This window comes from Streptopelia decaocto (assembly GCF_964273445.1).
Source record: "Streptopelia decaocto genome assembly, chromosome: 4".
In the NCBI taxonomy this organism is placed as follows: Eukaryota; Metazoa; Chordata; class Aves; order Columbiformes; family Columbidae; genus Streptopelia; species Streptopelia decaocto.
The window spans coordinates 44674533-44702508 of NC_138658.1; the positions used below are offsets into that span (position 1 = coordinate 44674533).

General features: G+C 37.3%; 1 protein-coding gene across 1 annotated transcript in view; it reads right to left on the minus strand.

Annotated features, from left to right (window-relative positions):
• SORBS2 (sorbin and SH3 domain containing 2) overlaps positions 1-27483 on the minus strand; it is a 156515-nt gene extending 129032 nt beyond the window's left edge. The window contains exons 1-2 of the mRNA XM_082050899.1: positions 27382-27483; positions 4055-4172 (exon numbers count right to left, since the gene is read on the minus strand). The gene's annotated coding sequence lies outside the window, so the exon portion shown is untranslated. The remainder of the gene's footprint in view (positions 1-4054; positions 4173-27381) is intronic.
• Between the last annotated feature and the right edge of the window lie 493 nt (positions 27484-27976).

Genomic DNA, 27976 nt, shown 5'->3' on the forward strand with positions numbered 1-27976 from the left:
TATCCTCAAAAGGGTAGAGCTGCTACTACATGTGTCACCTGTTATTTTTGCACAGACTAGGGAAGATATGCATGTTAAGAGACTCTGTTGCACCAAGTTAATTCCTTTTTAAACGCATTTATCCTAAATGATTTTTTTTTTTTTTTAATAGGGAACAAAAAAACCCATTTCTGTGGAACAATTCATTAGAATTCTCAAGCATGGAAGCAGCCTAAGTGCTCAAGCTGCCTCTAGCAGTAAAGATGACACAGCCTTCTAAACAGCATTAAACATTTATGGGCATAAGCCACTAATATACAGAGAGAAATGCAGTCTTGCATACAAACATAAGCAAGTAAAGCCTTATGTGAGCCACCTTGAAAACAGATTAAAACATACTTCTTAGACATATGGTTAAGTGCTTACTTAGGAAGAGACAGTGCATAAGCATGCTTTTTTCTTTAAAGTACAAGCACACAGATGGCTAAACAGGAAAATCCTCTATATATCATGCAACTTTATTACCAAATCAGTATTTTTCAAACTCAAACACAAGTTAGAGTCAAATGAAACTCAAAGCTCAAGGCAGAAGTGAAAACTAAACTATTCCTGTGTGTTTCATAAGCAAAAAAATGTCCTTTTGACTATCAACTTTTACTTAAAAACAAATAAAAACAATCAAACAAAAAAACCACCAAACAATGGAAAATGAATACTTTTGAGGTTGCAGAATCTAAAAAAAATACATCTCAAAAGAAAGGCATTTTTGTAGAAAGGTGAAGCAACTAAAAGCTTGGACAATTAAAATTACAGTTAAAGTTAATAATCCAGGCAGAAGATGTTCATTGCTATACTTGATTATTAATGAAGTGATTAATTTTCCCTTCTTCCCCCAAACTGCAGGTCAAGGATGATGAGCAAAGGCTACTGTGAGAATCTGGGAATCCTGCCAGTCCCTAGTTCGTTCAGATCTATCAAAAGGTCAGAGCACAGCCTAAGACCCCGGGGCCATCGTTCGTTGCTGCAGACAGCAAGTAGCCAGGATGCCATAAAAATTGCAGCCCTCTAAAGCAGCTAGTTACATACAGAATCACACCACAGACTTTTTCCAGAGCTATCTGTCGCCATCTGAGAACAGCGCATGGCCAGGTAAGCCCAGTGCAGACCACTCACAGGTCTCACATATGAATACACATGCTCTCAAGCACCTCCAATCTGGTATATCCCCAGTCTGAGCCTAACGCAATGAAGAGGTGCCTGTATGATGGCCTTTTGATCAGATTAATTTCCTCTATCACCAGGTCTTGCTCTACAGTTCTCAAAACATTGTTTTCTTCTGCAGCACTGCCACATATTAAACGCACACAATTTCAAGATATTTCTGTGATCTGCTGTTAAAATCTTGCCACTTTGGAATTCTGTTTGTGGATCAGAATCCCGTAGAGAACAGACACCATAAAATCCTGTTGCCATCAATAAGTGAATTGAACTTGGACCACACAGCAGAAGCGGTATTGACACATTGTGACTAAACAGCATATTATTTTAAGATCTTTACCAGCATGAAGTTTTTGACAAGAAATCCAAGCTATCACCATCTATTGCTTCTCAAAGTAACAGTTTGGTAATATCATATACTGTTTGGAAGACACTTATACTGGCAAGAAAGAAACATTTTCTGAGACACACATCAAATAATTCCATCATAAAATGCTTATAGATACAGTTGCCTCTCACCCCTCTATCTGAGCACGCAAAGACAATAAGGAGGGAGCACATTTATGTAACCTAAATTGTTCTGAGCAAGACACAAAGAATTACAAACTGTGTTAGGCCATTCCAGACTTAATGATATGGTCCCAGGGAACCCATTAAATAAAATGAAAAATCCAAATAAGAAAGTTTATTTTTATTCAATGTATTTGACACCACCTTTGGGAAGTGAACAAAGACACACTGTCAAAAGCAGAAACCTGCACAAAATGTTACTGTTTGTTTCCCATGAATGCAGAGGTATACCCACTGAATGAAAGAAATTCCACTGCACTCCTGAGATTTCCTCCCTTTAGCTCAATTTTGTGCCAAGTTCAGTCAGCTTAAATTTGGGTTGTGTTAGCATGCCAGATACAAGTTCCTGTAAGTCAGGTCTGCTACTCAGTTAAAAATTAGGTGTCAAGCAATAACTTGGTCTTATATAGTAACTTCAAAGTTACATGAATTTAAAAAATGACCACTAATAGATCATCCTTGGCCCTCACTTTGCACAATTCAAGCATTGCTTTTAACTGAAAATACTTGCTAAATATTTTGTCTATTTTGCAGCCCTGTTTTGTGTAATTTCTCTTCCAGCTATGTCTTTTGGACATGTTAAGGGACCACAAATTTTTACATTGCTCGAACAGTAACCACAGTATGGCCTCTAAAGTGATTTAAGTTCCTTCATAAACCTCAGCTTCTTCTGAAGTAAGTCTCAGATGACAAATTCTTTTTATATGAAAACCATCAATGTAAGACAAGTATTCACTGGAGTGTGGTCAAAAGAACTTAGGAAGTACAAGGACAGAGTGACTGATCAGAAAGACCAGGGAAGCAGCTTTATGTGTGACAGTAAGACAGGAATGGGGAAGACCTTAAACCAAGAGAAACATAATTTAATTAAAAAGGAAAGTGGAAAAAGAATAGAAACTGTTTCATTTGAAACAATGTATGCCTGGTACCAAAAGTCCTGTGGTTTCCAAGTGGATATCAACATTACATTATTGGTATCTGCTACTATAAGGAAGAACAAGCAGAATTAGATCCATGATTCTCAAATATCAGAATAAAACATTACTTCAAATGTTACAACTGAACCAGACTTGTTTTTCTGAAAAACTGATTTTTGACACAAAATTGTGTATTTTTAACAAAAAGATATGCTATATGAAATGCATACATACACTTCAGATTTTCTCTTTTAATCCAAAAATAAGATGGAAAGCCTCTTACTAAAACTTAAAAGAATTGGAAAGCCCCCAAACAGTTTTGATGAAAAAGCCGTGATCTATTTGTCTCCCTATGAAAATATAATGCATAGCGACTGCTTTACATTAAATGTACAACTCCTTTTAAATACAATGTGGCTTTTCAATACATTTGTGAAATAAACTAGCATTATGGCTATAGCAAAGCTGCAAAAGGAACTATGCAGAACCAGGGCATACAGTACATCAATACACAGTAATTGTGGTAAACCAAAGCACCACAGCACATGTGGTCAGATGGACTAGGTATATATAGACTGCCATTTAATGCTAGACAATTGCTTAGAACAGCCACAGCATTGAGCAAAAAATCTTTTGCTTTTCTGATATTTGCTTCATTTTAATCACAACAAAGAACAAAAATAGAAGGTAGTGGACAAAACTTGCTTTTGTTTGAGTTGTACTCAGTTAACACTTCATAATCAAAGAAAAAAAATATTTGTTTCAAGCAGTACAATCAATACCTGAAGAAACTCAAAGTCACAAATATCTTTAATAGAACTGTTACAGAATCATATTATCAAATTAAAGACTACTGACAAGCACACTTACTGCCCTAGGAAATTGGCATGTCACCAAGGAAAATACATCATTGCATCAATAACATGAACCTATTTTATCTATACAAGATGTAATTAGAAAGCAATGAGACATGAATGAATTGCTGGGAAAGTTTATGTTTAAACTCTGACCTGGCATAGAATATACTTTGCAATACAAATTCTGAAGTTATTTACTTAAATTCAGAACATTTAAACAGGTAAATAATTTCAAGACAGAACAACCACCAATATTGCTTTAAAACATTAAATGATAAACAAATAAAACCCCACTTATACCAAAATACCATACAGAATCACAGGTACTATTTTGAAGTTTGTAAAAGCAGCACAGTCATAATGCCTTTGCAGATTAGTCTTAGTACTTCATACAAAGCATGCAGCAGAACTAGCAAACAGAAGCTGGTTTTCTCTGAACACTAATTAGAAACTCAAGAATGTGAGTCATGAGGGCAGGAAGAAAGACAAATCCTTAAGAAAAATACAACTTACCAGACAGACAAGTTTAGCTGTGTCTCAAATGCAGAAATTTCTGTATATGTAGATCTTGTTTATTTAGCCCTTTATGAAGGTTTCTCTCAAGAAATTAATTTAACTCACATGTAAGAGTCTGCAAAAGAGAAAGAGAGAAAGAATCTGAGCTACTGGTTGATGTTTTTGTTCTAAGAACATTTGAGCTATTTTCAGCGGCAATGGGCTTGCCTACAGTCGAAATGAAAATGCAGTACGGAAAAACCAGCCTCCCAATTGAAGCTGAAAAAAAAATAATTAAAAAAAAAAAAAATCAGGAAATCCATAGCAAAAACTTTGTTCATTGTCCAAATTTTTATTTAAAGAAACAGAGCAGGGAACAACCAGTGTGGATAACGAATGAAAAAAACTGTTAAAAAGAAATCTGGGACCTTGAAGACCTGTAGCTCAGGAAATGAACCACTAGGGATATGTTTTTATGTGAAAAACACATTCTGAGTTTTAGCTTCTCTGAAGGTGCTTTGCCTTCTTTACACAATGGCTCATCTGAGATGGAAGCACTTCTGTTTGCATTGAAGTGCATCATATCTGGCCTGTATACAGGTTTGAGGACAGGACAAATCAGTTTACCAAGCATGAAACCAGTAGTTTCTTTCTAGTCTGTATCTCACATTTCCAGTTTCAGCACCAGTGCTATTCTGGAAGCTTAGTGACCTGAAGCTATTGGCACTCCAGTTTTTCTGCCAAGGCCATTCAGTGAGATGATACAAATCCCCCTGCCCTTTTCTGCTGTATCCCCAACCAGCCAGCTTACCCTCTCATAATGTAAAAATAGTGGGAAATGTAAAGACCCCAAAAAATGTTGATAAGTACCTAAAAGCTAATTACTTTGAAGTTTCAAACAACACAGGTAAGCCAAGTCAGTACCATCATTGTTATTTAACTTCTCACAGCAACTTCTGCTAGAGGAAGAAGCTTCCAAGATGTTCCTCTATATATCTCAGCAATTCTCAAAGGCACAACTTACTGTGCTTTACCAGAACAACTTTTCATACATGTCCACAGTGTTATGCACTGCCACTGAAAAACTTGCTACTTTGCTTCAAGGAAAAGTTATCAGATTTGAAGTTACTCTCTAAACCTACAACAGCCTGGTGTGGAAAAATTACACAATGTTTCAATATCTGTTAAATTTCCAATCAAGTCTACTTAAGCACACTAATTTGAACATGTTTTAGAACACAACAGGTCACCTTAATTCCTGGTTTTTTTGTGAACAGTAACTTTTTGAGAGTTACACTGACACATGAAACAGGATGCCAGACACACAGGCTATTTAGTAAACTATTAAAATAGTGAAACAATGCTCATTGTTAAAAACAAACACAAAAAGCATACTTGTTCCAGAAGACTCAAAGAAAAAAACATTAGCTATAATACACTTACAATAATAATGAAAAAGCTGATGAGTGTGAAAATATAGCACAAATTCTTTATGGATTAGGCCAGAAGCATCGCTTCCAATTGATCCCAACTATTTTTAGTGATACTGTAGTTAAAAGCAGCTACAACAAAAAGCACAACCCCACAAACTCTAAATATAATACCAGCCCATTAAATTAATCATCATTGCTGCTTTATTCCAAAAGGCTAGTTTAGGACTTACTGTTCACAAAACTAGTTCATGTAAGTTAAAAAGCTCAGTTTATACTTAACTTGAGATCCATGAATAAGGACATTTAAGGACTCAAATAGTTTATATTTCAATGTATGAATGTGTGAATTACAGCCAATTTGAGAGCTGTAATGGTCAGGTGGAACATGCAGCATAGTTTGTAAACAGATACAAGACCCGTCTGTACCAGACCACTAGTGTCAGACGCTACATTACCTTGCTATCCATAATGGTTTGATCTGATGGTTACAATCTAAAAATCCACAAATATCTGTATGCCAAATACTAATACTATGCAAATATGAAAATAGAAGAATATGTTAAAATCATTATTAGCAGTATCAGTTTACTACTGCATTAATACAATACACAATGTTTTGCACTGAAGCATTTGTTTTCTGAAGCATTTTCTCAGAAGGCAGTTTTACCATTAACTGATTAAGCATCAGCGCTTAACCCATTTTGGTACCTTCTCCTTCATACACTCTGCAACTGTTTTGTGTAAATAATAATTTACATATCAGTACTTTTAGCGCTTACTAAACATGACAAAAGCACTGGTTTGGTATATACTAAGATGTGCTATACTAGATAATTTTTATCTACAGGAAACATTACATGTCATAAATATCATCTCAAGGTCTCAAAGATAAATATAACTGTATGTTTATTAGTATAACAGACAAATACGTCACTACTACTAGGATGATCAGGTTATGCTTTTCAGACACTGATGATTAATTGTATCTCTCATTTTGTGGCTATCAGCAACACTAAAATCAAGCATATAATTTCTTTAGTGGCATACTGCAGTGTGATTTAATGAATGGTTGGTATTAAGCAATTTAAACATTACCAAGAAGTGTACAGGTCATGCTACTCAGGTAGGTACTTGGTACAAGTTTCCAAGAGCTCCATGACCAGATGCTACAGGACACAGTTCTAATAAACCAGAAGAAAGAATCCTGATAGCTGAGAGATACAGAAAATAGTTCAACATGCTGACAGACAAAAGAGCTGCATACCTGCTCCACTATATAATCTCCAAAATGAGTATTTCCCAGATTACAGAAAAAAAATCTACAGAAAGACAGGAGTGAAGCTACTACCCACATTCGTTGTCCTGGACTTCAGCTAGTCTTGCAAATGTCTTAGACACATATGATCCTGAAGGATCTTACAAATAAGAATGAACCTTTTTTCAGTGTCTCAGATGTGCTTTCAGTAGCTTCCACTGCTGAAATGAAATGGAGCTAGAAAGAATTGTGGCCATTCTCTTGGACAGGATGGATTACTTAGTTACACATAGATCATATAAACCATTACTTGTGGTTGTTTCTACATCATGTACACTAAATGAAAAACAATTGGACATATGTGATAACTGAACCTAAAGCCAGGGATGCCCATCTTTGGACAAATGCATCATATGCCTATAAAGCCAAGGAATGAAAACAGATTTGAAAAATTGATCTCCAGTGATATGAAATTTAATTTAGAAATTTCAACTAGATGTTATTAATGTATTAACAGTTCTTGGTCTCCCCCCTGTCATTAAATGTGCTGTGCATTCTAGCAAGGTTGCTTCTAAATACATCTTGATGCCTTATGTCATCATGCATGCCTCAGCCTCATGTAGTAGCAGTAGCTTAAGAATTGTCATATTAGAATGACAGCACGTATACCAATGTCTACAAATACACATGCAGTTTTCTTTAGTTGGATATGTATCAAAAGGTACTTTGGAAATCTTATAGACTATCACATGAAAAAGAACTCCTGAAAAACGTTTAACATTAAAAAACCCACATAAGCAACACCTGAGTTTCAGTCTCTACTACAGTTTCATTAGAGCTACATGTTGAGAAAGGTGGATAGTCTACTGAAAAACAAAGCGACTCAAGCTTTCAGAACACAGAATTCAACATTGCAAGGAAGAATATGTACGCAGCCAAGTGACTGTGATAGTTACATCTCGAGCTTTTTCCTAACCCTAAGTTACCTCAATGAGCTACCCATGGTGATTATGTTAAAATACTTCAAAAATTCTCCCAGTGTTGCTACAGAGCAGTCTTGCTCTTATGTATGTATCTTTCCCAGCATATATGGCAATAGAAACTTTGGTCAAGACATTTCAAGAAGTGGGAGATTATCTACATCCCTCAGGGACAATCAGTTGCAACTTGCATGAATAGTACAGAAGCAGCACACACAGCATTTATCACTGCTTTGAGGTTTCATAATTCCCATATTGAAGCTTTGGTTGAAGAACTCATCTTTTGCAAAACTTTTAAAGGAGAGTGAAGCTTGTTGAAGTCCATACAATTGACTTATTTTTTTTCTCCCCCCCTCCCCGCATTGTTATGTTAGTATATCGGTTTCCTGCATAACCAATTATGTTCTTTAGTATCTCAGTACATCCCAAAGTAGCTCTTCACATTAAAAAAGCAGAGTGCTCCACCCTGTCCAAAGAGGGTTTTATTTTCTCTCATTTCATTCAAACAAGGTGGATGGCCCATCTCACTAATATCATTAGGTAATAATAAAGTTACTACACTTTTCTCTTTATGTTTGTTATAGGAGTGTTTCATCCCTATACACTCATTAGAAAAATCTGGAAACTAGAAAGGAAGAACAAAAAGAGGAAGCTTGGAATTGTGGGGCTTTTTGGCTTGAGTTCCTCAGAAAGCACTCGAGAGCCAGCCAAGAGTTATCAGGCAATCTCTGATCCAGCAGAGTATCCAAGAAGCCTTCTGAATTTGTTACAAAAGTGTTTTACTGATAACTCACACATTTGAAAGACACACATCAAGACATCAAGTATGAAGAATCATGCTCTCAGTTCATTAACACAAACTGATGTTTGTGCAAAATGGCAGATGTTTGATGTAGAGTTGCCTCTGCTGTTGTTCTCTAGAACAGTAGATCTGCATTCTCTTTAAAAGACACCATCTGTGTTTAGCTGTATTCAGTTCTTGTATTTTACTGTGGAATTTGTTAAGTCTGCTTCTCTTCTCCGCTCCCATAATAAAATTTTGTCTGGTGACAGAAATAGAATTATATAACACTGAAACCCCTAGCCAGGTTTTTGTGAAAGATGTTTTGTATATAAGAATCTCTGCCATCACAGTAAGCTGAGTTTACCACAGAACTTGAAATTTTCTTTTCAGGAATCTTGATATATCTATTACATGAACTTTTACAAAAGCTACAAATTATTACTGACTGTCTTTATGATTAGATGTTTCTGAAGATGTAAAAGGCTCTGATACAGAGTCAGCGTCTACAGATTTGTCACCTTCTCTATACTTCTTTGACATCTAATATACTAAAACAAAAACGTCATAAAATGCTTATCAAGACAATATGTCTCTGGAAAATCAATCTGTTTCCTAAATAGAAGGTAGAAAGATGGCTAATACCAGATTTTTTGACAGTCACCATTGGCAATACAGGATTGAATTTCATTGCTGCCGATTTAGTTTGATATCTAAGGACTCAAAACCAGCATTCTGTCAGTCATTGAAATAGTTATATTTTTAATATGTTTGAGAACAGCATTATATAATATAGAATCCTTTAAAAATTACAATACCTTTAACTGAACACCAAATAAATACATTAAAGCACAAGGAGACTCTCAAGCCTGAAGTAAAATCACATGCACCAAAAAAACCCCAGCTATTAAAAACATATTAGCTAAATATTTAAACCCTCTTGGTCATCTATTGTAACCAATTCCAATACTTACACCAATTTCATACAACTGGCAGCAAACCATAGAACTGCTCTCCTTATGATGTGAAAAGCGACTACAGCCACTGCAGAAATCAGTATGAAACTGGACCAAGAGAATGATACACCTGCTAAGAGCACTATTTTGCTAGTAAAACTAACTTTCTTTGCTCTAAGAGTAAACAGTTAAAAACACATGGGGAAATCAATATGAAAAAGGCTTTTCAGGAAATGGAGAACAGAAGCTTATTATCACGCTCTTGATACACACTACTAGCCCATTGTTTCAAGAACTTTGTACAAGGTTATTTGTCTTTCAGACTAATTTTCTGCTAGAGTGTGTTCAGCTACTGTGTAAGATTGTGAGGGTTTTTTTGGAGGGGTGTTGGGGGTGTTAGGGAGCAGGGTTTCCCTAAAAGCCTAAACTTCAGGCCTGTAAACAAGCTAGCACTCTAAACATGCAATACTCATTGTGACTTACCAACTCCAATGACTGGGTTTGTTGAATTAGCTGCTCAAAATGATTTTTGAGCCCAAATCCAAAGAGACAAACATTAAAATACCAGTTTTACATTCACCCAAATTCCAAAGCATCCATATATCCTTCAACAGTAAAGTTCCAATCAGCTAAAATTCTCCTGCTGGACCAAACAAGAGGTGTCTCATGTTGATGAAACCACTTTGGTGACAGCGGTCACACACAGACTTTTGTTTTATCAACCTTGCCACTGAGGCACAAACATCAATAAGATGTTCTCAGGTTATTTTCACTGTTCATAAAAATTGTGGAAGGTGGTGTTACCCCACCACATTTTATTTTTTTAAAAACACTGTACTGATGGATGTTAAAACATATGCCACAGATACTGAAAAGCTGGATTTAATTTCCGGAAGGATTTACAGTCACATCTCCCACTTTGCTGACAGAGAATACTAAGCATCAAGCTAGTGTCTGGTCTTTTGAGGACACAGGCCCATCTTTCGCAGAGTAATTACAGACTTCATGTGGCTCACAGAGCAAGAGCCTGACTCTCTTTAGCCTAATAAAGAGAATTTACCTAGGAGAAAGGAAAATTTGAGGGACTGCCTCTCCTCCAGTTACTCTGAAATATTAATGCCTTCCAACAGTTTGCCATGGATAAGACTGTGTCCCTTTCTCAGGGGAGAATTGCCATCCCTAGGCTCTGAGGCCATGCATGCTTCTGTGCACAGCTGCCCTGCTTAGCCTCAGACCAAGTCCATGCAAAGCAAAAGAAATTCACAGAAGAAACAGAAGTTCCAGTTCCCTCCTTTCACTTCACATGGTTTTATGTTCCAGAGCACAGAAGGCCTAATGCTATTCTGCTCTTCCTTAAACCACCAGATTATGGCCAAGCCAGCTTTACATTTCCACACTCTGTATTGAATTTCTGTTCCAATCACTATGACTAAATCCACAAAGGAATTTAGGCTTCTCAATAATTAACACAATGGTGTTCAGCCAATTTGCTATGCTGCCAATTTAGTAAAGAAAAAATATGGGATCTATATGAATAACAGTCCTTAGCTTTACCAATCAAATAATTTTAACGTTTTCTGCTACTCATAGCCTAGAGGGTAGGGGATAGCAGACCTACCATGACTGAAGCTTTCAGGCACTGAAGCCCAGGGTGAAGGGAATGATACTGGCCACCTCAACTGAGTACAAAACTCCTCAAGAAGCCAAACAACAGGTAAAAGCAGTGTAGAGAACTATTTTTCCTTAAGCGTTCCTATAGTCAGTTTATACATTTTGCTACTATTATCCACTTAACTGAAAACACAACCTAAAGACATAAGCAACTGTGCAAAGCTTTGAATGCTTCCAGCTACAGGCAGATAACACTTCAGCATTTTAGAATAAAAGCTAAGACTGGTAGAGTCTGTTACTTTTCTGATATCTTTTGGGGTTTATTTTTTGTTCAACAGATGGATCTCAAGGGCAATATTTGGTTTTTAGCAAGATCCAACATTTGCACTTGGGTTTCCCACCTCTAATTGCAACATAGGATATTAATATCATAAATAAAGCTGAAGTTGGCCAAAGCTCATTGAGATACAATTGCTTGAGCAAACTCTCAGTTTGCTACACACAGTTTCACACAATTGTGACAGCTATCAGTCCTTCAGGCTGCAAAGAAGGTAGTTATTTCAAGAGCTCATGTACATGCCACCAGTGGACTCAAGTTATTTGCAGTTACACTACCTCCATCTTTGCCCACCTTCATGTTGCTTATTGGTGAGAAAAGGTGCTACCAAAACGCCTGAGCTTACCAAGTCAGCTCCTGCTCCCAACAACAACTCCAAGAATGCTGTCACCAAAACCCAAGAGAAGGGCTATAAGCAATATAAGAATAGCAGAGTTACTGCATCCATCTGTACAGGGTGCTGAAGCAGATCCATTGCGAGACTTGTATCTTAACCAAGCCCATGGGCATCATGAACACCTTTGTCAATGACATCACTAAATGTACCACTGGAAAAGTATGTAACCTGGCACATCACAAGGAATGCTTGACCATCAGTTCCTGAGAGGTGGAATCAGCCACACACTAGAAGTTGCCCAGAGAGTTAGCCAAGCGTGCCATGCCCAAGGACACCATGGCTATTGGGCAAATATGGTAGCTCTGAGACTGAAAAGTATGCTTTTGCCCAAGGACTTGTGGCTACCGGTGGATGAAAAACTGGACATGACCCAGCAATGTGTGCTTGCAGCCCACCTGGAGTACTGCATCTAGCTCCGAAGCCCTCAGTACAGGAAAGACATGGACCTGTTGGAGAGGGTCCAGAGGAGGGCCACAAAAATGATCAGATGGCTGGAACACCTCTGCTATTAGGAAAGGCTGAGAGAGCTGGGGTGGTTCAGCCTGGAGAAGGCTCTGGGGAGACCTGATTGTGGCCTTTCAATACTTGAAGGGGGCTTATAAGAAAGATGAGGACAAACTTTTTAGCAGAGCCTGTTGAATAGGACAAGGGTAATGGTTTTAAACTAAAACAGGGAAGATTCAGACTAGATACAAGGAAGATTGATTTTTTTTTTTTTTTTTTTTTTACGTTGGGGGTGGCAAACCACTGGAACAGTTTGCCTAGAGAGGCTGTAGATGTGCCATCCCTGGAAACATTCAGGGTCAGGTTGGATGGGGCACTCTGAGCACCCTGTTCATTGCAGAGTGGTTAGACTAGATGAACTTTAAATGTCCCTTCCAACCCAAACCATTCTATTATTCTGCAATTCTATCTGTACCACATTCTGGCAGAAATTGAAGTCAGCTTGAACTCTCCTTATGATGACATCCTTTTTCCCCAAACGACACATTCTTAGGACTTCACACGAGTTGTTTCTATAGACTGATTCTGAAGGAATTTTTGATGGGATAGCAGTGACAGGCTAGTTATTCACGAAGGGTGCAAAAAGAGGTCTGGCTACAAACCAATCCATGTCAGCTTGTAGGAAGTCACAAACCATTCTGACTTTGGGCAATATCAGAAGCAGTAGATTGAATTCGAGCCAGTTCTCCTATGATCCCTCGTCTCTTCAGAGAGATAAGTTTTCCAGGTCATCTTGTTCATCTGCTTCATAACAGCAAAATTGAAAGTAAATGTATCACTCCTGACAGACATTTAAACAGCCTGTTTCAGAAGGCATCTAGCAAGAAAGAGATCCCAAATTCTTTAGACACTCCAGTGCCTAGTTATCCTTAGCATTATTTTTTTTTTCCTAGCACGAAACAGTGTCCTTTCCTGTAATTTAAGCCTGAAAAGAAGCAGTTCAGGTGATTCAGATGAGCAGAATCAAGCTCAAATCCCAAACATACACAACAAGTCAAATCATGACCAGAGTTGCCCAACTGCTAGCCTACACCTTCTTTATGCTTCATTGGACACAGCACAGCAAGTTTGAGGGCCTGCAGGGTAGCCATAGACATCGGTGAGTAACTCTTCAAAGTAATATGACTTAAAGAAAATATTATTTTAGATTGGGACTCAGCTCAAAATCTCTTACAGATTTAGAAATTACCTTATTCAAGAGTAGAACTGAATCACTGCTTTCTGCAAAGGTGCCATGGACCACCCCTTCTGTAATCAGCTCAGTGGGCATAGTAAAGCTGTTTCTCACCCTTCTGCTTCTAATAAGCTCGAACTGGCCTGTCAAGCTTGTGGCTTCATGGTATGGGCAGCCACAGATTCACTTTATTAAGGTAGGCCTACACAATAAAGACAACAGATAAATCATACAAAGCACAAACTATGACTCCTGCAGAGAAGTTCAAAAGCTCTGGGTTTTCAAGAGCCAGAATGGCAAACACATGGCATCAGAGTGTGATCAGTATCAATGATCTAGAAACAATGATCTACCTAGAAACATCAAGGCTCTTGGGCCTTTATGAAACTGAGCATGACCCTAAAAACTGGCTTTAACATGTACCAAATTTTTGGTGATTCCCAGACAGATGCAGCCAGTAGCTGCCTCACATGTTCTTTCCTACTCACACAACAGTAGTTAAATTAAGGACTCAACATGTGAATTCACCTGTAGCTAGTCAGAGTAATCCCATCACTGGATATATACAGCTGGATGTTATGACATACATACTTTTGGATTTGAAAAACCTTGACATTCCAATTGCAGTATTATTGAAACTGATGCTTTCCAGACAATCCAAATACAGACTGTTGTAACTTCAAGGACAGATAAGTTCTGTAAGTATGTTAAAGAAGGGCAATGATACAGCAGCAGGAAGCTGCTAAACAATCTTTGGTTTTTTGGTGATGGCAAGTCACCTGGCCAATCTCCTCTTCTGCAGTGCGATGTATCATGATCAACAGGAAGACCCTAAAGCAGAAAACTGATCCTTTCCTGTCCAAATCTCTCTGTTCCTGAAGATCATTTGACACCCAGAGATTTGACACTTCCTCACACTAGTAGCTTGGTGGGAAAGGAGCACTTGGCTTCTAAGTTCTTCAGCTTCAGCTTACAAAAGTCAAGCCATAGCACAATGCCAACATCCCCCAGTGGGTACTCCATACCCAAAGTAGCGTGAGCCCACCAGGAAAATGGCTCAGGAAATCAGTGCTGAGCTTTTGTTTGTTTTGCTGCCTTCTTAACAGAATCACATTAGCATGTAGTCATTTATCATGATTTGCTTCAGCTAAGTGAAAATGAGAGCTCTTTTACAGCTTTTGTTTGCTACTTGTGTTCTCTATAGTACCATTAATAGTACAACAGGCTATTAGTTTGAAACACTTGTTTCAGCTATAGTCATGCTTCTCCTAGCAGGGGAAAGACAAGCTGATGTTCACTGTGTTAAAGGCAACACAGGATGTTACAGCTGTATTGCCAGTTATTTGCTCTATGTTGACGTATTTGCTGGCCAGAACTAATTTTTCAGCTAACAGACCTAGACCCTCATGTAAGTGGCAAGTACAGTGATGACAACACAGAAATCAGCATGACATTACCTAAAGGATTTCTAGCACTTTCCTAATCCTCCTCCATCAGCACACTTTTCATTGTTGATCAGTGAACATCATTAATTAATAAAGAATCCAAAACTACAGCCACGTTTTCCACCAAAGGTTTTATCCCTGCGCAGGAAAATCATTCCACGAATAAAAGAGTCTACAGACACAATTCTAAAATAATGCTTCTTTGATACATCACTTTTTGGTAGCTAGTATGACACATGAAGAGCTACACACACTTTTCAAAGGATGCAGTGTATACTTCTTATGAAAAATCAGGCCTTCTAGGGATTTTAGTTCAAATAACAAAGGCCAGTGTCAACTAGGGAGGTGGAGAGAAAAGTCCTTGAAAATATTCTCAAACAGCAAGAAACGGACAGTTGCAGCAACATGATTATATGTATTTGCACATTGGGTAAAGGAAGCAGCACCTGTGTCCACACCATAAACCCAAATCCATGGCAATTGAAGTTATACAGAAGAAGGCTTGAAAAGTAGAAATGAAAATATCACAACCACATTCAGGCAGATCTTAAGATATAGAAGAACTGGAAGTCAAAGGTAAAATAATTTGAAGGAGATACTCTGTTTTGTATCCCTGAAGTTTTACACTTATTAGGTAATTTCCTCTCTTTGAAAAATAAACATATGGAAAGGCAGATTTCCTTTCCTAGAAATTGTTTACTTCCTCAGAACTTTAACATTCTCTGTTTTTCAAAATCATCCACCTATTAATAATAAATGCTCAAAAGACCCTTTTTTGCTTCATGGCTTTTCAATTTTTCATCAGCTTGGTCCTATTCAAAATAGAAATTCTCAATTCTAACCCTCAGATCACTACAAGCAACAATGGACATTTGCACTTAAGAAAACTAAAGGATGAAGTCAGTGACTTCTGGTATCCTTTGCTTCTAGAATGGCTTGAAAGCTTTATATATATATATATATATATATATACACATATATATATATGGAAAAAGATATATATATATATATATATATGGAAAAACAAAACTGAGAAGTTGAAAGGTAAAATTTTCTCTATTAAATTTACAGAAGATAGTTAATTATCCCAGTTTTCTCTTTTACCTCCTGAAAGAGATCATAGAGATTCAGAAGTTGCCAAATTACTGTGTTGTACATAAAATCATCAAAAGTAGACATATTAGACATCTCTTAGCAGAAGTTTAATTATTACAAATTTAGTGACCAAAACACACTATGCTCCCTGTATGGCCTTGCCTTCTGCTATGAACCCATTAACTTGCAATTTACACTTACATACATTTGATTCCTACACAAATAAAACAAATTGCTCATAAGGAAAACATTAGAAAAGCATTTTTCATTTTTTAGCCTTTGCATTCTGATCAGTAGGGTGAAAAGAAATGACATATGACCGACAGTTATCTGAAGACTAGAATTTGAAACCCAAGTACAACAACAGAGTGGGGGAAATCACTAATAGTTTTACATAGTATCTCTATGGCTTTTGATTATTTATAACAGTCAGCTTACAATAGACTGGTGTAATGAACCAGAAATAGGTGAGTTGAGGTTGGCGTCTAAACTGTCCCTAAATTTAGTACTTCAAACTGGTTTTATGGTACTTTTAAAAATAGAAATGACATTGAAATATAAACAAAACTCTATGCCAACAACAGTTATGTGATCCATACCTAAAGAAGACAACATACAAAATCTTCTTTGATACAATATTGAAACAGTGTTGCCTTTGTAATGACAACACAATATCTCTATTTCCCGATTCATCATCTACATGAAACTAAGGTGATCCCTTACCTTGATTTTGTTAAAGACATTTCTAACATTCAGGTGTGTCTCACACAGCACACATAGTTAAGCACGATAACACACCGAAACCACGCTGCCCTCAATTTTCAAGTCAGGTTAGCATTTGTAGGATCCCAGATTGAAATGCACAGCATAATGGGAAAGCAACTTCCAATGTTCATCAAGTTTTAGGAGGCAGAACTAATCATGTACATACCAGGACATAAAAATAATATTAAAAAAATTGTGTATATATACATGTAAAGCCATTTCCAGTAATAAATATACTGTAAATAAGGTTAGCAGATTCATTCAGATGGTGTCAATGATAAGATAATAATGATTAGAACGATAAGATTTAAATGCCTCTGTGAGTTAAAAAGCCAAACCCAACCAACACATTATTTTAAGTGGCAGAAATAGACAAAAGTGCAACACTTTCCCCCCACCCTTCTTTTATTAAATCCTTCTAGTATTCTCCAAAAAGCATTTACTAGGCATTTTGGGCAGAACCTAAAGCTAGATAGAACCTAAAGCTGGATACTAAGGCCTTTTAGTGGCATTTAAAGCACACAAATTTCCTGTAACTATTTTTAATTAATTCTATTATTGCGTTCAAAGGGAGAAAATACAGACCTACAAGAACTTCTGAAAATACCATAGTCTATAATAATTTCATTTGTAAGATCCATTTTGCTAAACTTTTCTCTTCCTCCTTCAAACAAACATTTAAATACATTTTAAGTTCCTTGTTTAGAATGTGTCTTTGGAAAGAATACTATACGCACCCAGCTTTGAGGTAAGGCACGGAAGAACAACTACCTTGAAGTCGTGACCTTGCTTTTAAGAGTCTTATTCAGACTAGATTCTTACAAGTCTAAACCTGAATCTTAATTTCAGCACTTGCAGGAAGAGACAGTATTATAGGATTATAAGAAACAGGAAATTAGATTTCACAGTATTACAAATCTAAGGGTACAAATTTTACAGTCGTAAACTGTACCCACCAAAACGGGGTAGAGGCCTCAGAACAGAGTTCTAAAATTATCCCTGAAGAAGTTCATTAATGAACCTATTTGCTTTTGGGCACTGAATAGCTAAAAATCCTTTTATGTCTTTACAAAGATGCTCACTAAAAATTATCCACATGCCAACACTGGTGAAAATAAATCCAATAACAAAAGGAGAGTCATCTTCTAGGAATATTTAATTTACATACATGATGAGAATGTTTTTACAATTTTAGGTGTTGAATGTGAAACTTTCACAGCATTATCTCCAATTAGTTCAGAAAAATACATTATTAATGAACTTAAATAGAAGTTGTTCCTAAACATACTGGACGACCAAGTCATTAGAAGTCTAACTAAAATATATACAATACTGAAGATGACAGTGGAGCTACACAGATTTCTGAGAGGACTACACACAAGAAAGCCTGCAATATAATTATTCTTCTATGCTATGTTTGAATTCAACACACCTTCAAACTTCTAGCTCAGCTGATAATTTAAAAACCAAGTACATGCTCTGAGGAATGGACACTTTCTATAAATCATTTGCATATCTACTACATAAGTGTATATAAAGAAAACACACAAGTTATCCCACTAACATTCTAACACAATTTGCCCTAGTTAAAATAATTCAGTACAAAACCAATGGACAGGAATGAGCACGGAGGATTATCAGTAAATATATAGACATAGCAGAAGGAGCAGATAGTTCACAGTGTAAATAACTGTTACATAGATAGTTCAGGGTACTGACTTCAGAATCTCAGAATCAAGTTCCTTCTTTTAGAGTGGCCAGCTAAACCAAATACCACAGCAACTTCTTTTATGAACTATTACACTTGCCTCCGAACTGCCTACTGCCTGATCCCTATCCTCAGAATCACATTATTCCATTCTTTGTGGCAGACAGCTAGAGAGAGTCCCATTTCCATAATGGATATTCACACAACAACCTATTTGAAAACACAGGCCAAACTTCTAATGCTTCATCTAACATGCTTATGAATAGCCAAGACTTGATCAGTCTCCCAAGAATAAAATGTGAGATAAAGAATAAAACCACAGAAGGGATCAATTTGTTTTCAAAACTGCAAATTGGAATTCCTAAGTGCACATATGAAGACCAAACAAACAATTAAAAAAAAAAAAAAAATCTGTGGTGCACCCTGGCACGCTGTGCATAGATTAGAAATTTAACTAGAATGCAAATACACCTAAAGAAACAAAAAAAAGAACTTGAATACTCAAGCATGTGAATTCCTCAAGGACCTGGCTCATTTTTCCTAGCACCTGCTTCCCCTTCGCTCTCCTAAGCAGTGTGTTGTAACTTTTCCTGACAGGACTGATTTCTCCACAGCCATTTTTGAAGTCTGAATTTTTTTTTTTTGGTCCCTCATCAGGAATGTTATTGTTTGGCCTCTGTCATCACACAATTTAGCTACAGTATCTGGGCCCACAGTTTTAGGCAATACTTTCTGATCTATGCAAAATGCACCCCACGAGACCAGTCTAGTTTTCAGCTTTGAAGCCATCACACCCATCCCTGCCCCAGAACAGTGGGCACATACAGCTGGCTCCTCATCTTCTCACTGCAGCAATTATATCTTTCTCCTCTTCCCTTTCAAGCACTTTCATAATTCTCTTCCTGTCTCCTCTTGCAACTCCCAAAACTCTCATCACAACTTTGGACAATACGTGCTTAGATTTTCCCACGGAAGTTTCATCCATTCATAAGAAGCAGTAGCCTTTCATCATAAGAACACTTCCCAAGTTCATCTACAAAGCTACTATTTTCTTGTTCCTCATATTCCTTTTAAATTTTCATTTTTGCCATCAGGAAACCACTGGTATCACAGAACAGATCATGGTCAAATAGTGGTCAAAGCCACCTGTCAATAAACATGCTCTTCAGTTTACCTTTGCAACCAAGTTTGTTCCATCTCTTACATTCAGCACCTATTGCAAAGACAACTTGACTTCGATGCTTTCTTTGCAATGTGATAATCTAATACTGATAGAAACAATTAGTTAAACACAAGAGTGTCCTTTCAGCTAGCAAGTCAGATGAACTTGCTGTTCATTAGGAAAAAATTCATCTGCCCTTTCTCTTCTGATGGCTAATGATCCAGAAGGTGAACACCAGAACTGAAAGCGTAATCCATCTAGACAGAAATAGTGTAACATCTATTTGCTGTTGTCCTTTTTGCAGCTTTTTTAGTCATCCTGACATGCTTATTTTCATTTGTGGTTTTTACCTAAGCAGTGAGTAATTTTTAGAGAATTATGTTTAAGATAATTACACCACTAAATATTTAAAAAGTAAACAAATTCCCACCTGTATTAATTTAGCATAACATGTCTGCAATTATTTTTGCCATGCTCATAAGAAAACTAATGCCTCAAGCTGGAAGGCATCCTTCTAATGCTTGGCTATAGTATATGTTAACAAGAACAGGTGCAGACTTCCAAACAATTTTTGTAGAGGTTGCAGTCCTGACGATAAAGTGTGTGCTGAATCTGGCCTTTGCTCAAGACCATAAATCAGTCATCTGTGAATCAAATGCCACCGGCAAAAGCATGTGAATGTGTAAATCTACAGCTATGCAAATAAGGAATTAAAATCCTCTCTGTCATACTTGTTTAAAAGTAGAATAATCTGCAAGGCTCAAATTACATGATCTGTATCTGTAAAGTGACCCTTACAGAAGAGGTCTGCTAAAAGACTTGAATTTGCCTAATTACCTGCAGGTATGTCAAAACGAAGTCTTTGGTTTGGTCTTTATTCTACTGTCAAACCTGTCAGCATCTCACTTAGCTCTCATACAGTAGCACTTCATTTGATTAGCCTCTTTTATATTTTACTTATTCAAATTAACCATTAGATTGCACCAGTCACACTGAAATTATTATTTCCTTGCGATTCCTAACAACTACAGATTTCTCCAAAGAAAAACAGTGCAATTACCATGAATTTGATTATCTGGAGGAATGTCACTGCTTGTTCATTATAAATTCACTAGAAATTAAAGAAAATTGTACTGGTAACTGCTGGCTTCTGTCAGAATTTGCTTATTAAAATGTGGAAAATGCATAACTTGCTAGAAGGAGCAGTGACATGTATATGCTCAATATGTGACTTAAAAGATACACATTAAGTGTTTTGCACTGGTATCGTTTTCGGTTGCTACTGCTTGTCTCTAAAATCCTTACTATTAGTAGGAAAAAAATACAGGGTTAATGTCTAAATCAGACAATAGCTGCTTCAGAATTCACATGCAAAGCACAAAACACACAGAAGTTAGTAGTGTGACCTGTATGTTCAAAAGGGAATTATTTATTATATACTTCATCTAGGCCAATCACTACAGCTTAGGATTGCCTCAAAAGCTACAGTCTTTTTGAAATTCAAAAATTCCATGTCGCATGATGTTTCACAAGAGCAGCTGAAATACCCAACCAAATGTGGGGCCATCTAATCCATTAACACACCCCTCAAGATGGTCCATACTGGCTGCTTCAGAGAGAGCAAAACATTTGTGCTAGAGATTTACTAAACAACCTTCCTAAAATACAATTCTTGTAATTCTCACCAATCGAGAATCACCTCATATCCATTATTTATCCATTCTTATTTATCATAGTTCAAGAACCGTCAAAAGTTCTCATTATCTGCGTAACACAGTAGAGAGTTTGAGGTTCCCAAAAGTACATGAAATTCAGTAAAAATGGGCATTTAGTACCTTACAAATGCACCTTTTGCACCTGCTTGAAAACTTGGTGCCAACAGTATCTTGATTTCAGTTTACGTTTACATTTACATTTACAAAAAAGGAAATATTTTTTGTTTTATAACAATGCCTGATTTTTTAAATATTTAGATAAAATAAACATTCAAAGACAGAACATTCAAGCATCCAATTTAACTGTCTACTCCACACTTTGTTTTGTTGCCCTGAATCACTATTTTTCCTTTCTGGTCACTTCAAGCAGTAAAAATACTGCTCATATGCACAGAGGCTCCCTGTAGTAACATACATAATTTCTAGTTCATGCATTTTTCTGACATCAGAATCGATCCAGATAACTGAATTATGGGCACCCTTCCCCCCTCTCACTTGCTAAAAACAAACTTTGGAAAAATATTAGCTTTTAGGAAGTCAGTCCTACTGGATAACCTTGTTCTAGTCAGATTCAAACCAGTTTGAGATTAGCTGTAAACACCCGTGAGATATTTTGTTTGTATTTGCATTTTATTCCAATCAAAAGACCAAAGTAGTCTTAATCCTAGCTGTTATGAACTGAAATTTATACTTTTACAGGTTTTGTGGTACAGTCTACTCTGCTTTTCCATTTAATCTCATTAATCATAGTAAAAATATAAATCTGACCACTCTGCTTTCATAACTCATTCTGACTTTTCTATATATGATAAACTCATGTACTAATATCTCTTCTACAATTTACATTTCAGAAATTCCTATTTCTGTTCTTTTATTGGTATTCTTTATTGCTAAATCTAGAGATAGGTCACTACATTTTGTCAAGAACACCCATCAGATCTCTATAATTAGCTAATTTATCTTTCAAATTCTTACCTCAGGTACAAATACTTATAACTTGTTGACATAGGAAAACTTGTTGCATCTTCTGCACCTTCATCACTTACTACTGACATGATGTTTAAGTAATATCTACGCCGTTTTGCAAGGCGGAACACTGTGCCTCCTATGGCTTCACACACATGTGCCTATCCCACTGAGAAATACGTGCCTTTATTAAACACAGTAACACTCAAGGCCCACTATGGCGATGAAGTTTTACATTCATCCTACAGGTATTGAGTCCTCAGACAACATGGCAATGTGCTGAAAAGAACACTCTACGGCTCTTGACACAGTCCCTACCTCTTTCTCATCATGGGCCACACCATCCAACCCTAAGACTCTTAGGAAGCATTAAAACCACTTTTCAGCTTGCTGCAGTTAAACTGAGACTTCACCTATTGATACTGCTCAAAAAAAGAGAACCGGACCCATTGTATTTAAACTGTTTGAAAAAACCACGACGACCCTTCCACCTATTCTGACCTTCATGCAGATCTACTGATTGATTATTAACATAACTGTTGAATCTGCAAGCAAAAGCAACCTTTAGAAATCAATGCATTTTACTATTTTTGTAAGCCTGGATGAATTTGATTTTTAGGTATGAGAACTGCAGTTACTGATTCCATTTCCCTTGGGTTTCCTCATGCATCCCTGCCTTTTCCTTTGGGTCCTGAAGAAGCAAAAGAGTAAAAACCACTACATTTGTGGACAAATTTAGCTAATCAGTAACTGCTGCCAAACTAGGGATAGATTTAGTTCCCTATCAAACAGTTCAGTTCTACACTGCTTTAATACTTGTATATAAAATGCAGAACAAGTGTCCTAAAAATAAGTAAAGCTTTTATTATTCTATGTCCCAGCATTTTTTAACAACTATTTTCTGAAAAGGCTACTGAAAAAGTTTAGCGTATAGTTTGATCATAGTAAAGATTCAGAGAAAGAAAGGTTGCTTTTCCCACCATTGTATTTTTTTCCACCCATCCTTAGAGGCTTGGGATCTTCAGCATCAACTCTTTAAAAAGTGTTATGTTACTCAGGTTACTTAAGCACACAGAACCACATCTGTGCTATTCAGCCCCCTGATGGTGGTTGGTGATTAAGGTGGATGAATCAGAACACTATCTTTATTCAGTACAAAAAGATGGAAAAAAAAAAAAATAAAATCAATCTATTTAGGGAAAGAAGTTAGAAAAAACAGAAAAAAAAGGCTCCATCTTTGGAGTTTCCTGCTTTACAGCAGCATTAGCTATGATGTATCATTGTTATGGAACAATACATCTCAGAAGAAAAATACATTTATACATTTCACATTTCAAAAAAACTGAAAGCAGAATTAGATCTAGAATGTGGTCATCCAGCACGCCTTCACTCAAGATACATGCTGCCCTTCTAAGTATTTACGTCTCCCCCTTCTCCCTCCCATATGTAAAGTTTTCCATTACCTCAGTGCCTTTGAAAGTCTTTTTAGCTTTTGTTTTAGCCCTAGAATGTTAAGAAGCTTCATAATTTCATAAAGATCAACTTGTGTCAAAACACTTTCATGAAAAGACAAGACACTACTTGAAGAAAAATGAACACAGACAGAATATCTCTCAAATAGGAAGCTATACACTACATCCAACAGTAAAGAAACTGGCAATAAGTAACATGCTTAATGCAATACTGAAATAATGACATGGGAAAGGATCAGAGTAGTAGGACAGCATACCAAAGTATACATTTGTAAAATTCTTTTTATAAACAAGGAGGAATTGTCAATTTTTATTTCCATGTTTGTGTGGATAGACTCATTGGAGCAGAAACATTGTTTCAAGGTCACATCTGATGCAATTATCCTGCTCCGTGATGCATCCTCATCATTGGTGTATTATATTCAATACCTGATCCTTCTGATACAGAATTGACATTCAGCCATTCCACAGTGTAACATTATACAAGGTACCCTAATTTGATATCTGAGTGTTTTCCCTGGGCACATGCCATCTGTATTGTTACTCACAGGTTGGTCATATATGTAAGTATACAGACAATAGTCCACAGGTTGAGGGTAAGTAACAGACTCCCACACTAGCTCTCCAAAGGTTATTGTGCTCCACAGACTGCATAGCTGTTTGATGCTTATCACTGTTTGCACAAAGTTGATTCTTTTAAACAAACAACATACAGAAAACTGTTACACCACTGCATTCTACCTTCTTTGGTCATCCTATTCTCTCATTTCTATTACTATTTGCACCTGCTACGATACAGCATGTTAGGATATATCTGCCTGTTTTTGCTTTGTTGGTATCCTGTTTTTGAGCACAACACGTGGGCCCAGAGTCACCTTCAAAGGTCATTCACCTAAAAAAATGTTAGAAGTGACCGTAATGTTAAAGTATGACAGCTGATGTTATTTACTTAACTGCTGACCAAGAGAGAGCCTTAATTTGCATAACATACAGACTTACAGATCACGTATAATCATCTCTTGGATAGAAACTATGGCTACACTGAAACCCGAAAAACTTCTAGACTTCAATTGGAACTCACTGTCACCCTTTCCAGTGCAAAAATACCCAGTTTGTCCTGTGTTATATTATTGTCAAGGTCTTCTTGTAAGCCTTCTGTTTATAAGTACACTTCATTTCATCATGGGATGAAATATGTCCCTCTCTCTTCATGCCCATTTGATTTCTACATCAGTGACCCAATTCTACACATTTATACCTACATCACGGGGAACTAGTTCATACTGGATACACTTCCTACTTCATTACGGTTTCTTACCTCTAACTCATTTAAATTCTTCCTCCACGCCAGATTCTATTGCAGCACCTCCATGGCCATTACTGACAGTCACTGATTTGATTCACAAATAGCTCTGAGAGGATCAGATGTTGCCAAAGAGACAGTAAGGAAACAGGGAAGGTGGGAATTGATATGAGAAAAAAGACAAAGGGAGAAAAGCAGAATGGAAAGAGTAGAGAATATTGCTTTAAATTATATGGACAAATAAGTCACATCTATCAGCACATAATTGGTGTACGCTGTTTAGTTATTAGTCATAGATAGTCTTCACTTGTTTTCTTAAACCCTAAATCCTTCACAGTGACATTATGTCCACCTTGAACTGCAAGATTGTTCACTTCTTGAATACTGCTATATCCATATTTCATATTGTTATAACAAAAGCTCTCTATCTCTTTGTTAAAGGCTTACAAACACCTTAAAGGAAATACCAGCTCTGCTTGTTTATAATTTTCACTATAATTAGAGACTCAATCCTAAATATCCATGTAGCCCCACACTATAAATGTGCATTCCACTTTATAGAACACAGATGAAAGCTGTTCTCTAAACAACTTACCATATGACTCCTACACAGAGATACAGCAAAAGAAGTTGGGGTGTGCATTCACTAAATAACAAAATCCTGGAATGATTCAAGTAAGATGGAGTTTTTCTAATGGACAAAATGCATGGTAGCAATCCATTTCTATATTGCTGTTTCCAAATGCAATATCTCATTTGGGGGATAGTTGCTGAACATGCTTGTTCAAATACCTTTGCAGGATATATATAGAGAAATAACACATTGGAATTTGCCTCCTTATTACAGAGCATTGGTTACTAATTTAACTATAAAGATACCAGACCTCAAATTCTTGATTTCATGCCCACTCAACTGTACAAACAAATGGCTCATCTCAGTGTGATTTAAATCTACATAATCATTAATGATTTAAGACCACAATATAATTAAATTTTCTATAGATGCAAGGTGAATCAGAATGTTTGGTTCACTTGTCAGAATAATTTAATGTATTTCATATCAGCATATCAGCTAATTCAGAAACTGTATTACTGCGTGAGAATACAGCTGGTTGTTCATAAAGTGCTAGTTTTAATATAAATGTTATCTGTACTGATGGTTTGCAGTTTTATTGACCTAGGTCTAATTACAGTTTTCATCTCTAAAACAGATATGTTATCATTAATAACTATTCAGAACAATTCATTTTGCACTGAAAATCTACAGCATTACCATATAGTCCCAGTCAGAAAACCTCTGCCATTTCAATTATTACCTTCCATTTCTCCTTATGTTTTTATTTTCTGTAGCTTCTCTAGCCTATCTCAAAAATCACTGAGATTGTTCAATGGAAGTTTAACCATCTTGTGCTATTAATGTGCTTGTGCTCCATGTGGAGTGCTGGTTTCCTTCCTTTCATTGAACGCCAAACGGAGGGACACAATGGGTGTGTTGTGCTCTTGTCTAGCACGGTATGTGCGATATCTTTAAAAAGGAGGTGTGAGCTGGCTGTAATACCACTACTCTTAACAGTACAAGTACCACAAACTAATCAACCATAGCACTGGGGCATGCAGTCCATCAAAAGCTGGTGAAAAACCTGCTTTTTATTATGACCTACATACTGCATAGCAGCAGTTGGACAATTTAAATCTAGTTACATTGAGACAGAACACAATGCATGAATTTCAGTAATGATGGACTCGATGTCAGGCTTTTCAAATGTGCTCGCAAGTGCTATATCATTTTATTGTACCTACGCTATCCTGATGGTAAAAACCACAATGAAAAGCAAAAAAAAAAAAAAAAAAAAAAAAAAAAAAAAAATCTTTTCCTTTTAGTAGAAAATGCACGCATAAAATTTTAGCAACAATTATAAACATCCTTCTGAATCAGGAACCATATGGAACATCCCATTGAAATATTTAACAAAAATGCAATCAGATCGATTAATTCAGCAACCACTCAGAACAAGCCACTGACCAAATCAACCTTTAAATGCAAAGATACCTGAAGAAGCTTATTCCTTGCGTGAAGTTTTGCTCAGTTTTATTTTACAAAAACCGAAATAGTCCTTGCAAAGGCGTACCTCTCTCACACAAGCCGAGATGCACAAGCAGCTTCCTTTTGTGGAAGAGTCCAGAGGCAAAAGCTCCTAAGCCAATCTGCTCATAAAGCAGCACGTTAAGCCTGGGAAGGAGCTTCTGTCCAGCCCGCAGCCCAGAGCCCCGACGAACCGCACACACCTGCGCCTGCAGCAGCGCCGCTTTCCCGGGAGCAGCCGCTCACACACACACACACACACACACCGTAGCAGGAGCAGAAGGACGGGCACCACCCTTCGCCGGGACCACAGGCTTCCACTCGGAGTGGCTAGCGAGCTGCTGAGATAGCACTGCAGAGAAACCTTGCCTTTACCAGACAAAACCTCGCTCCGCTGCCTGACAGCAGATATGCAGCATTATCACCCTGCATTCCACCTCCTCCGATCAGCCAGCAGGACCGGCAGTCACCCTCTTGCCAAAATGGCAGCTCGTAAACACGCTAAGCCGCTGTAATTACTCACTAATATGCCCGTTTCTTCCGTTTCCTCCGAGGAGATTTTTGTTTATTCCCCGGTAAAGCACAGCATAATATGTCACATTGTTTCCCATAAGCAAGATGGCTGGTCCTTCCAGCACGGCCTCGGGCCGCTCATTGGGCTCCCCCGGCTTGCCGGCGCCATGGCAACAGCCAACGGCCGCCCGGGCCACCGCCGCGCCAGCCCTGCCAGCCCCGCCAGCCGCGCCCCGCGGAGCGGCCGCGCCCGCCCCGCTCCAGGCGCGGAAGGAGAAGCTGGCC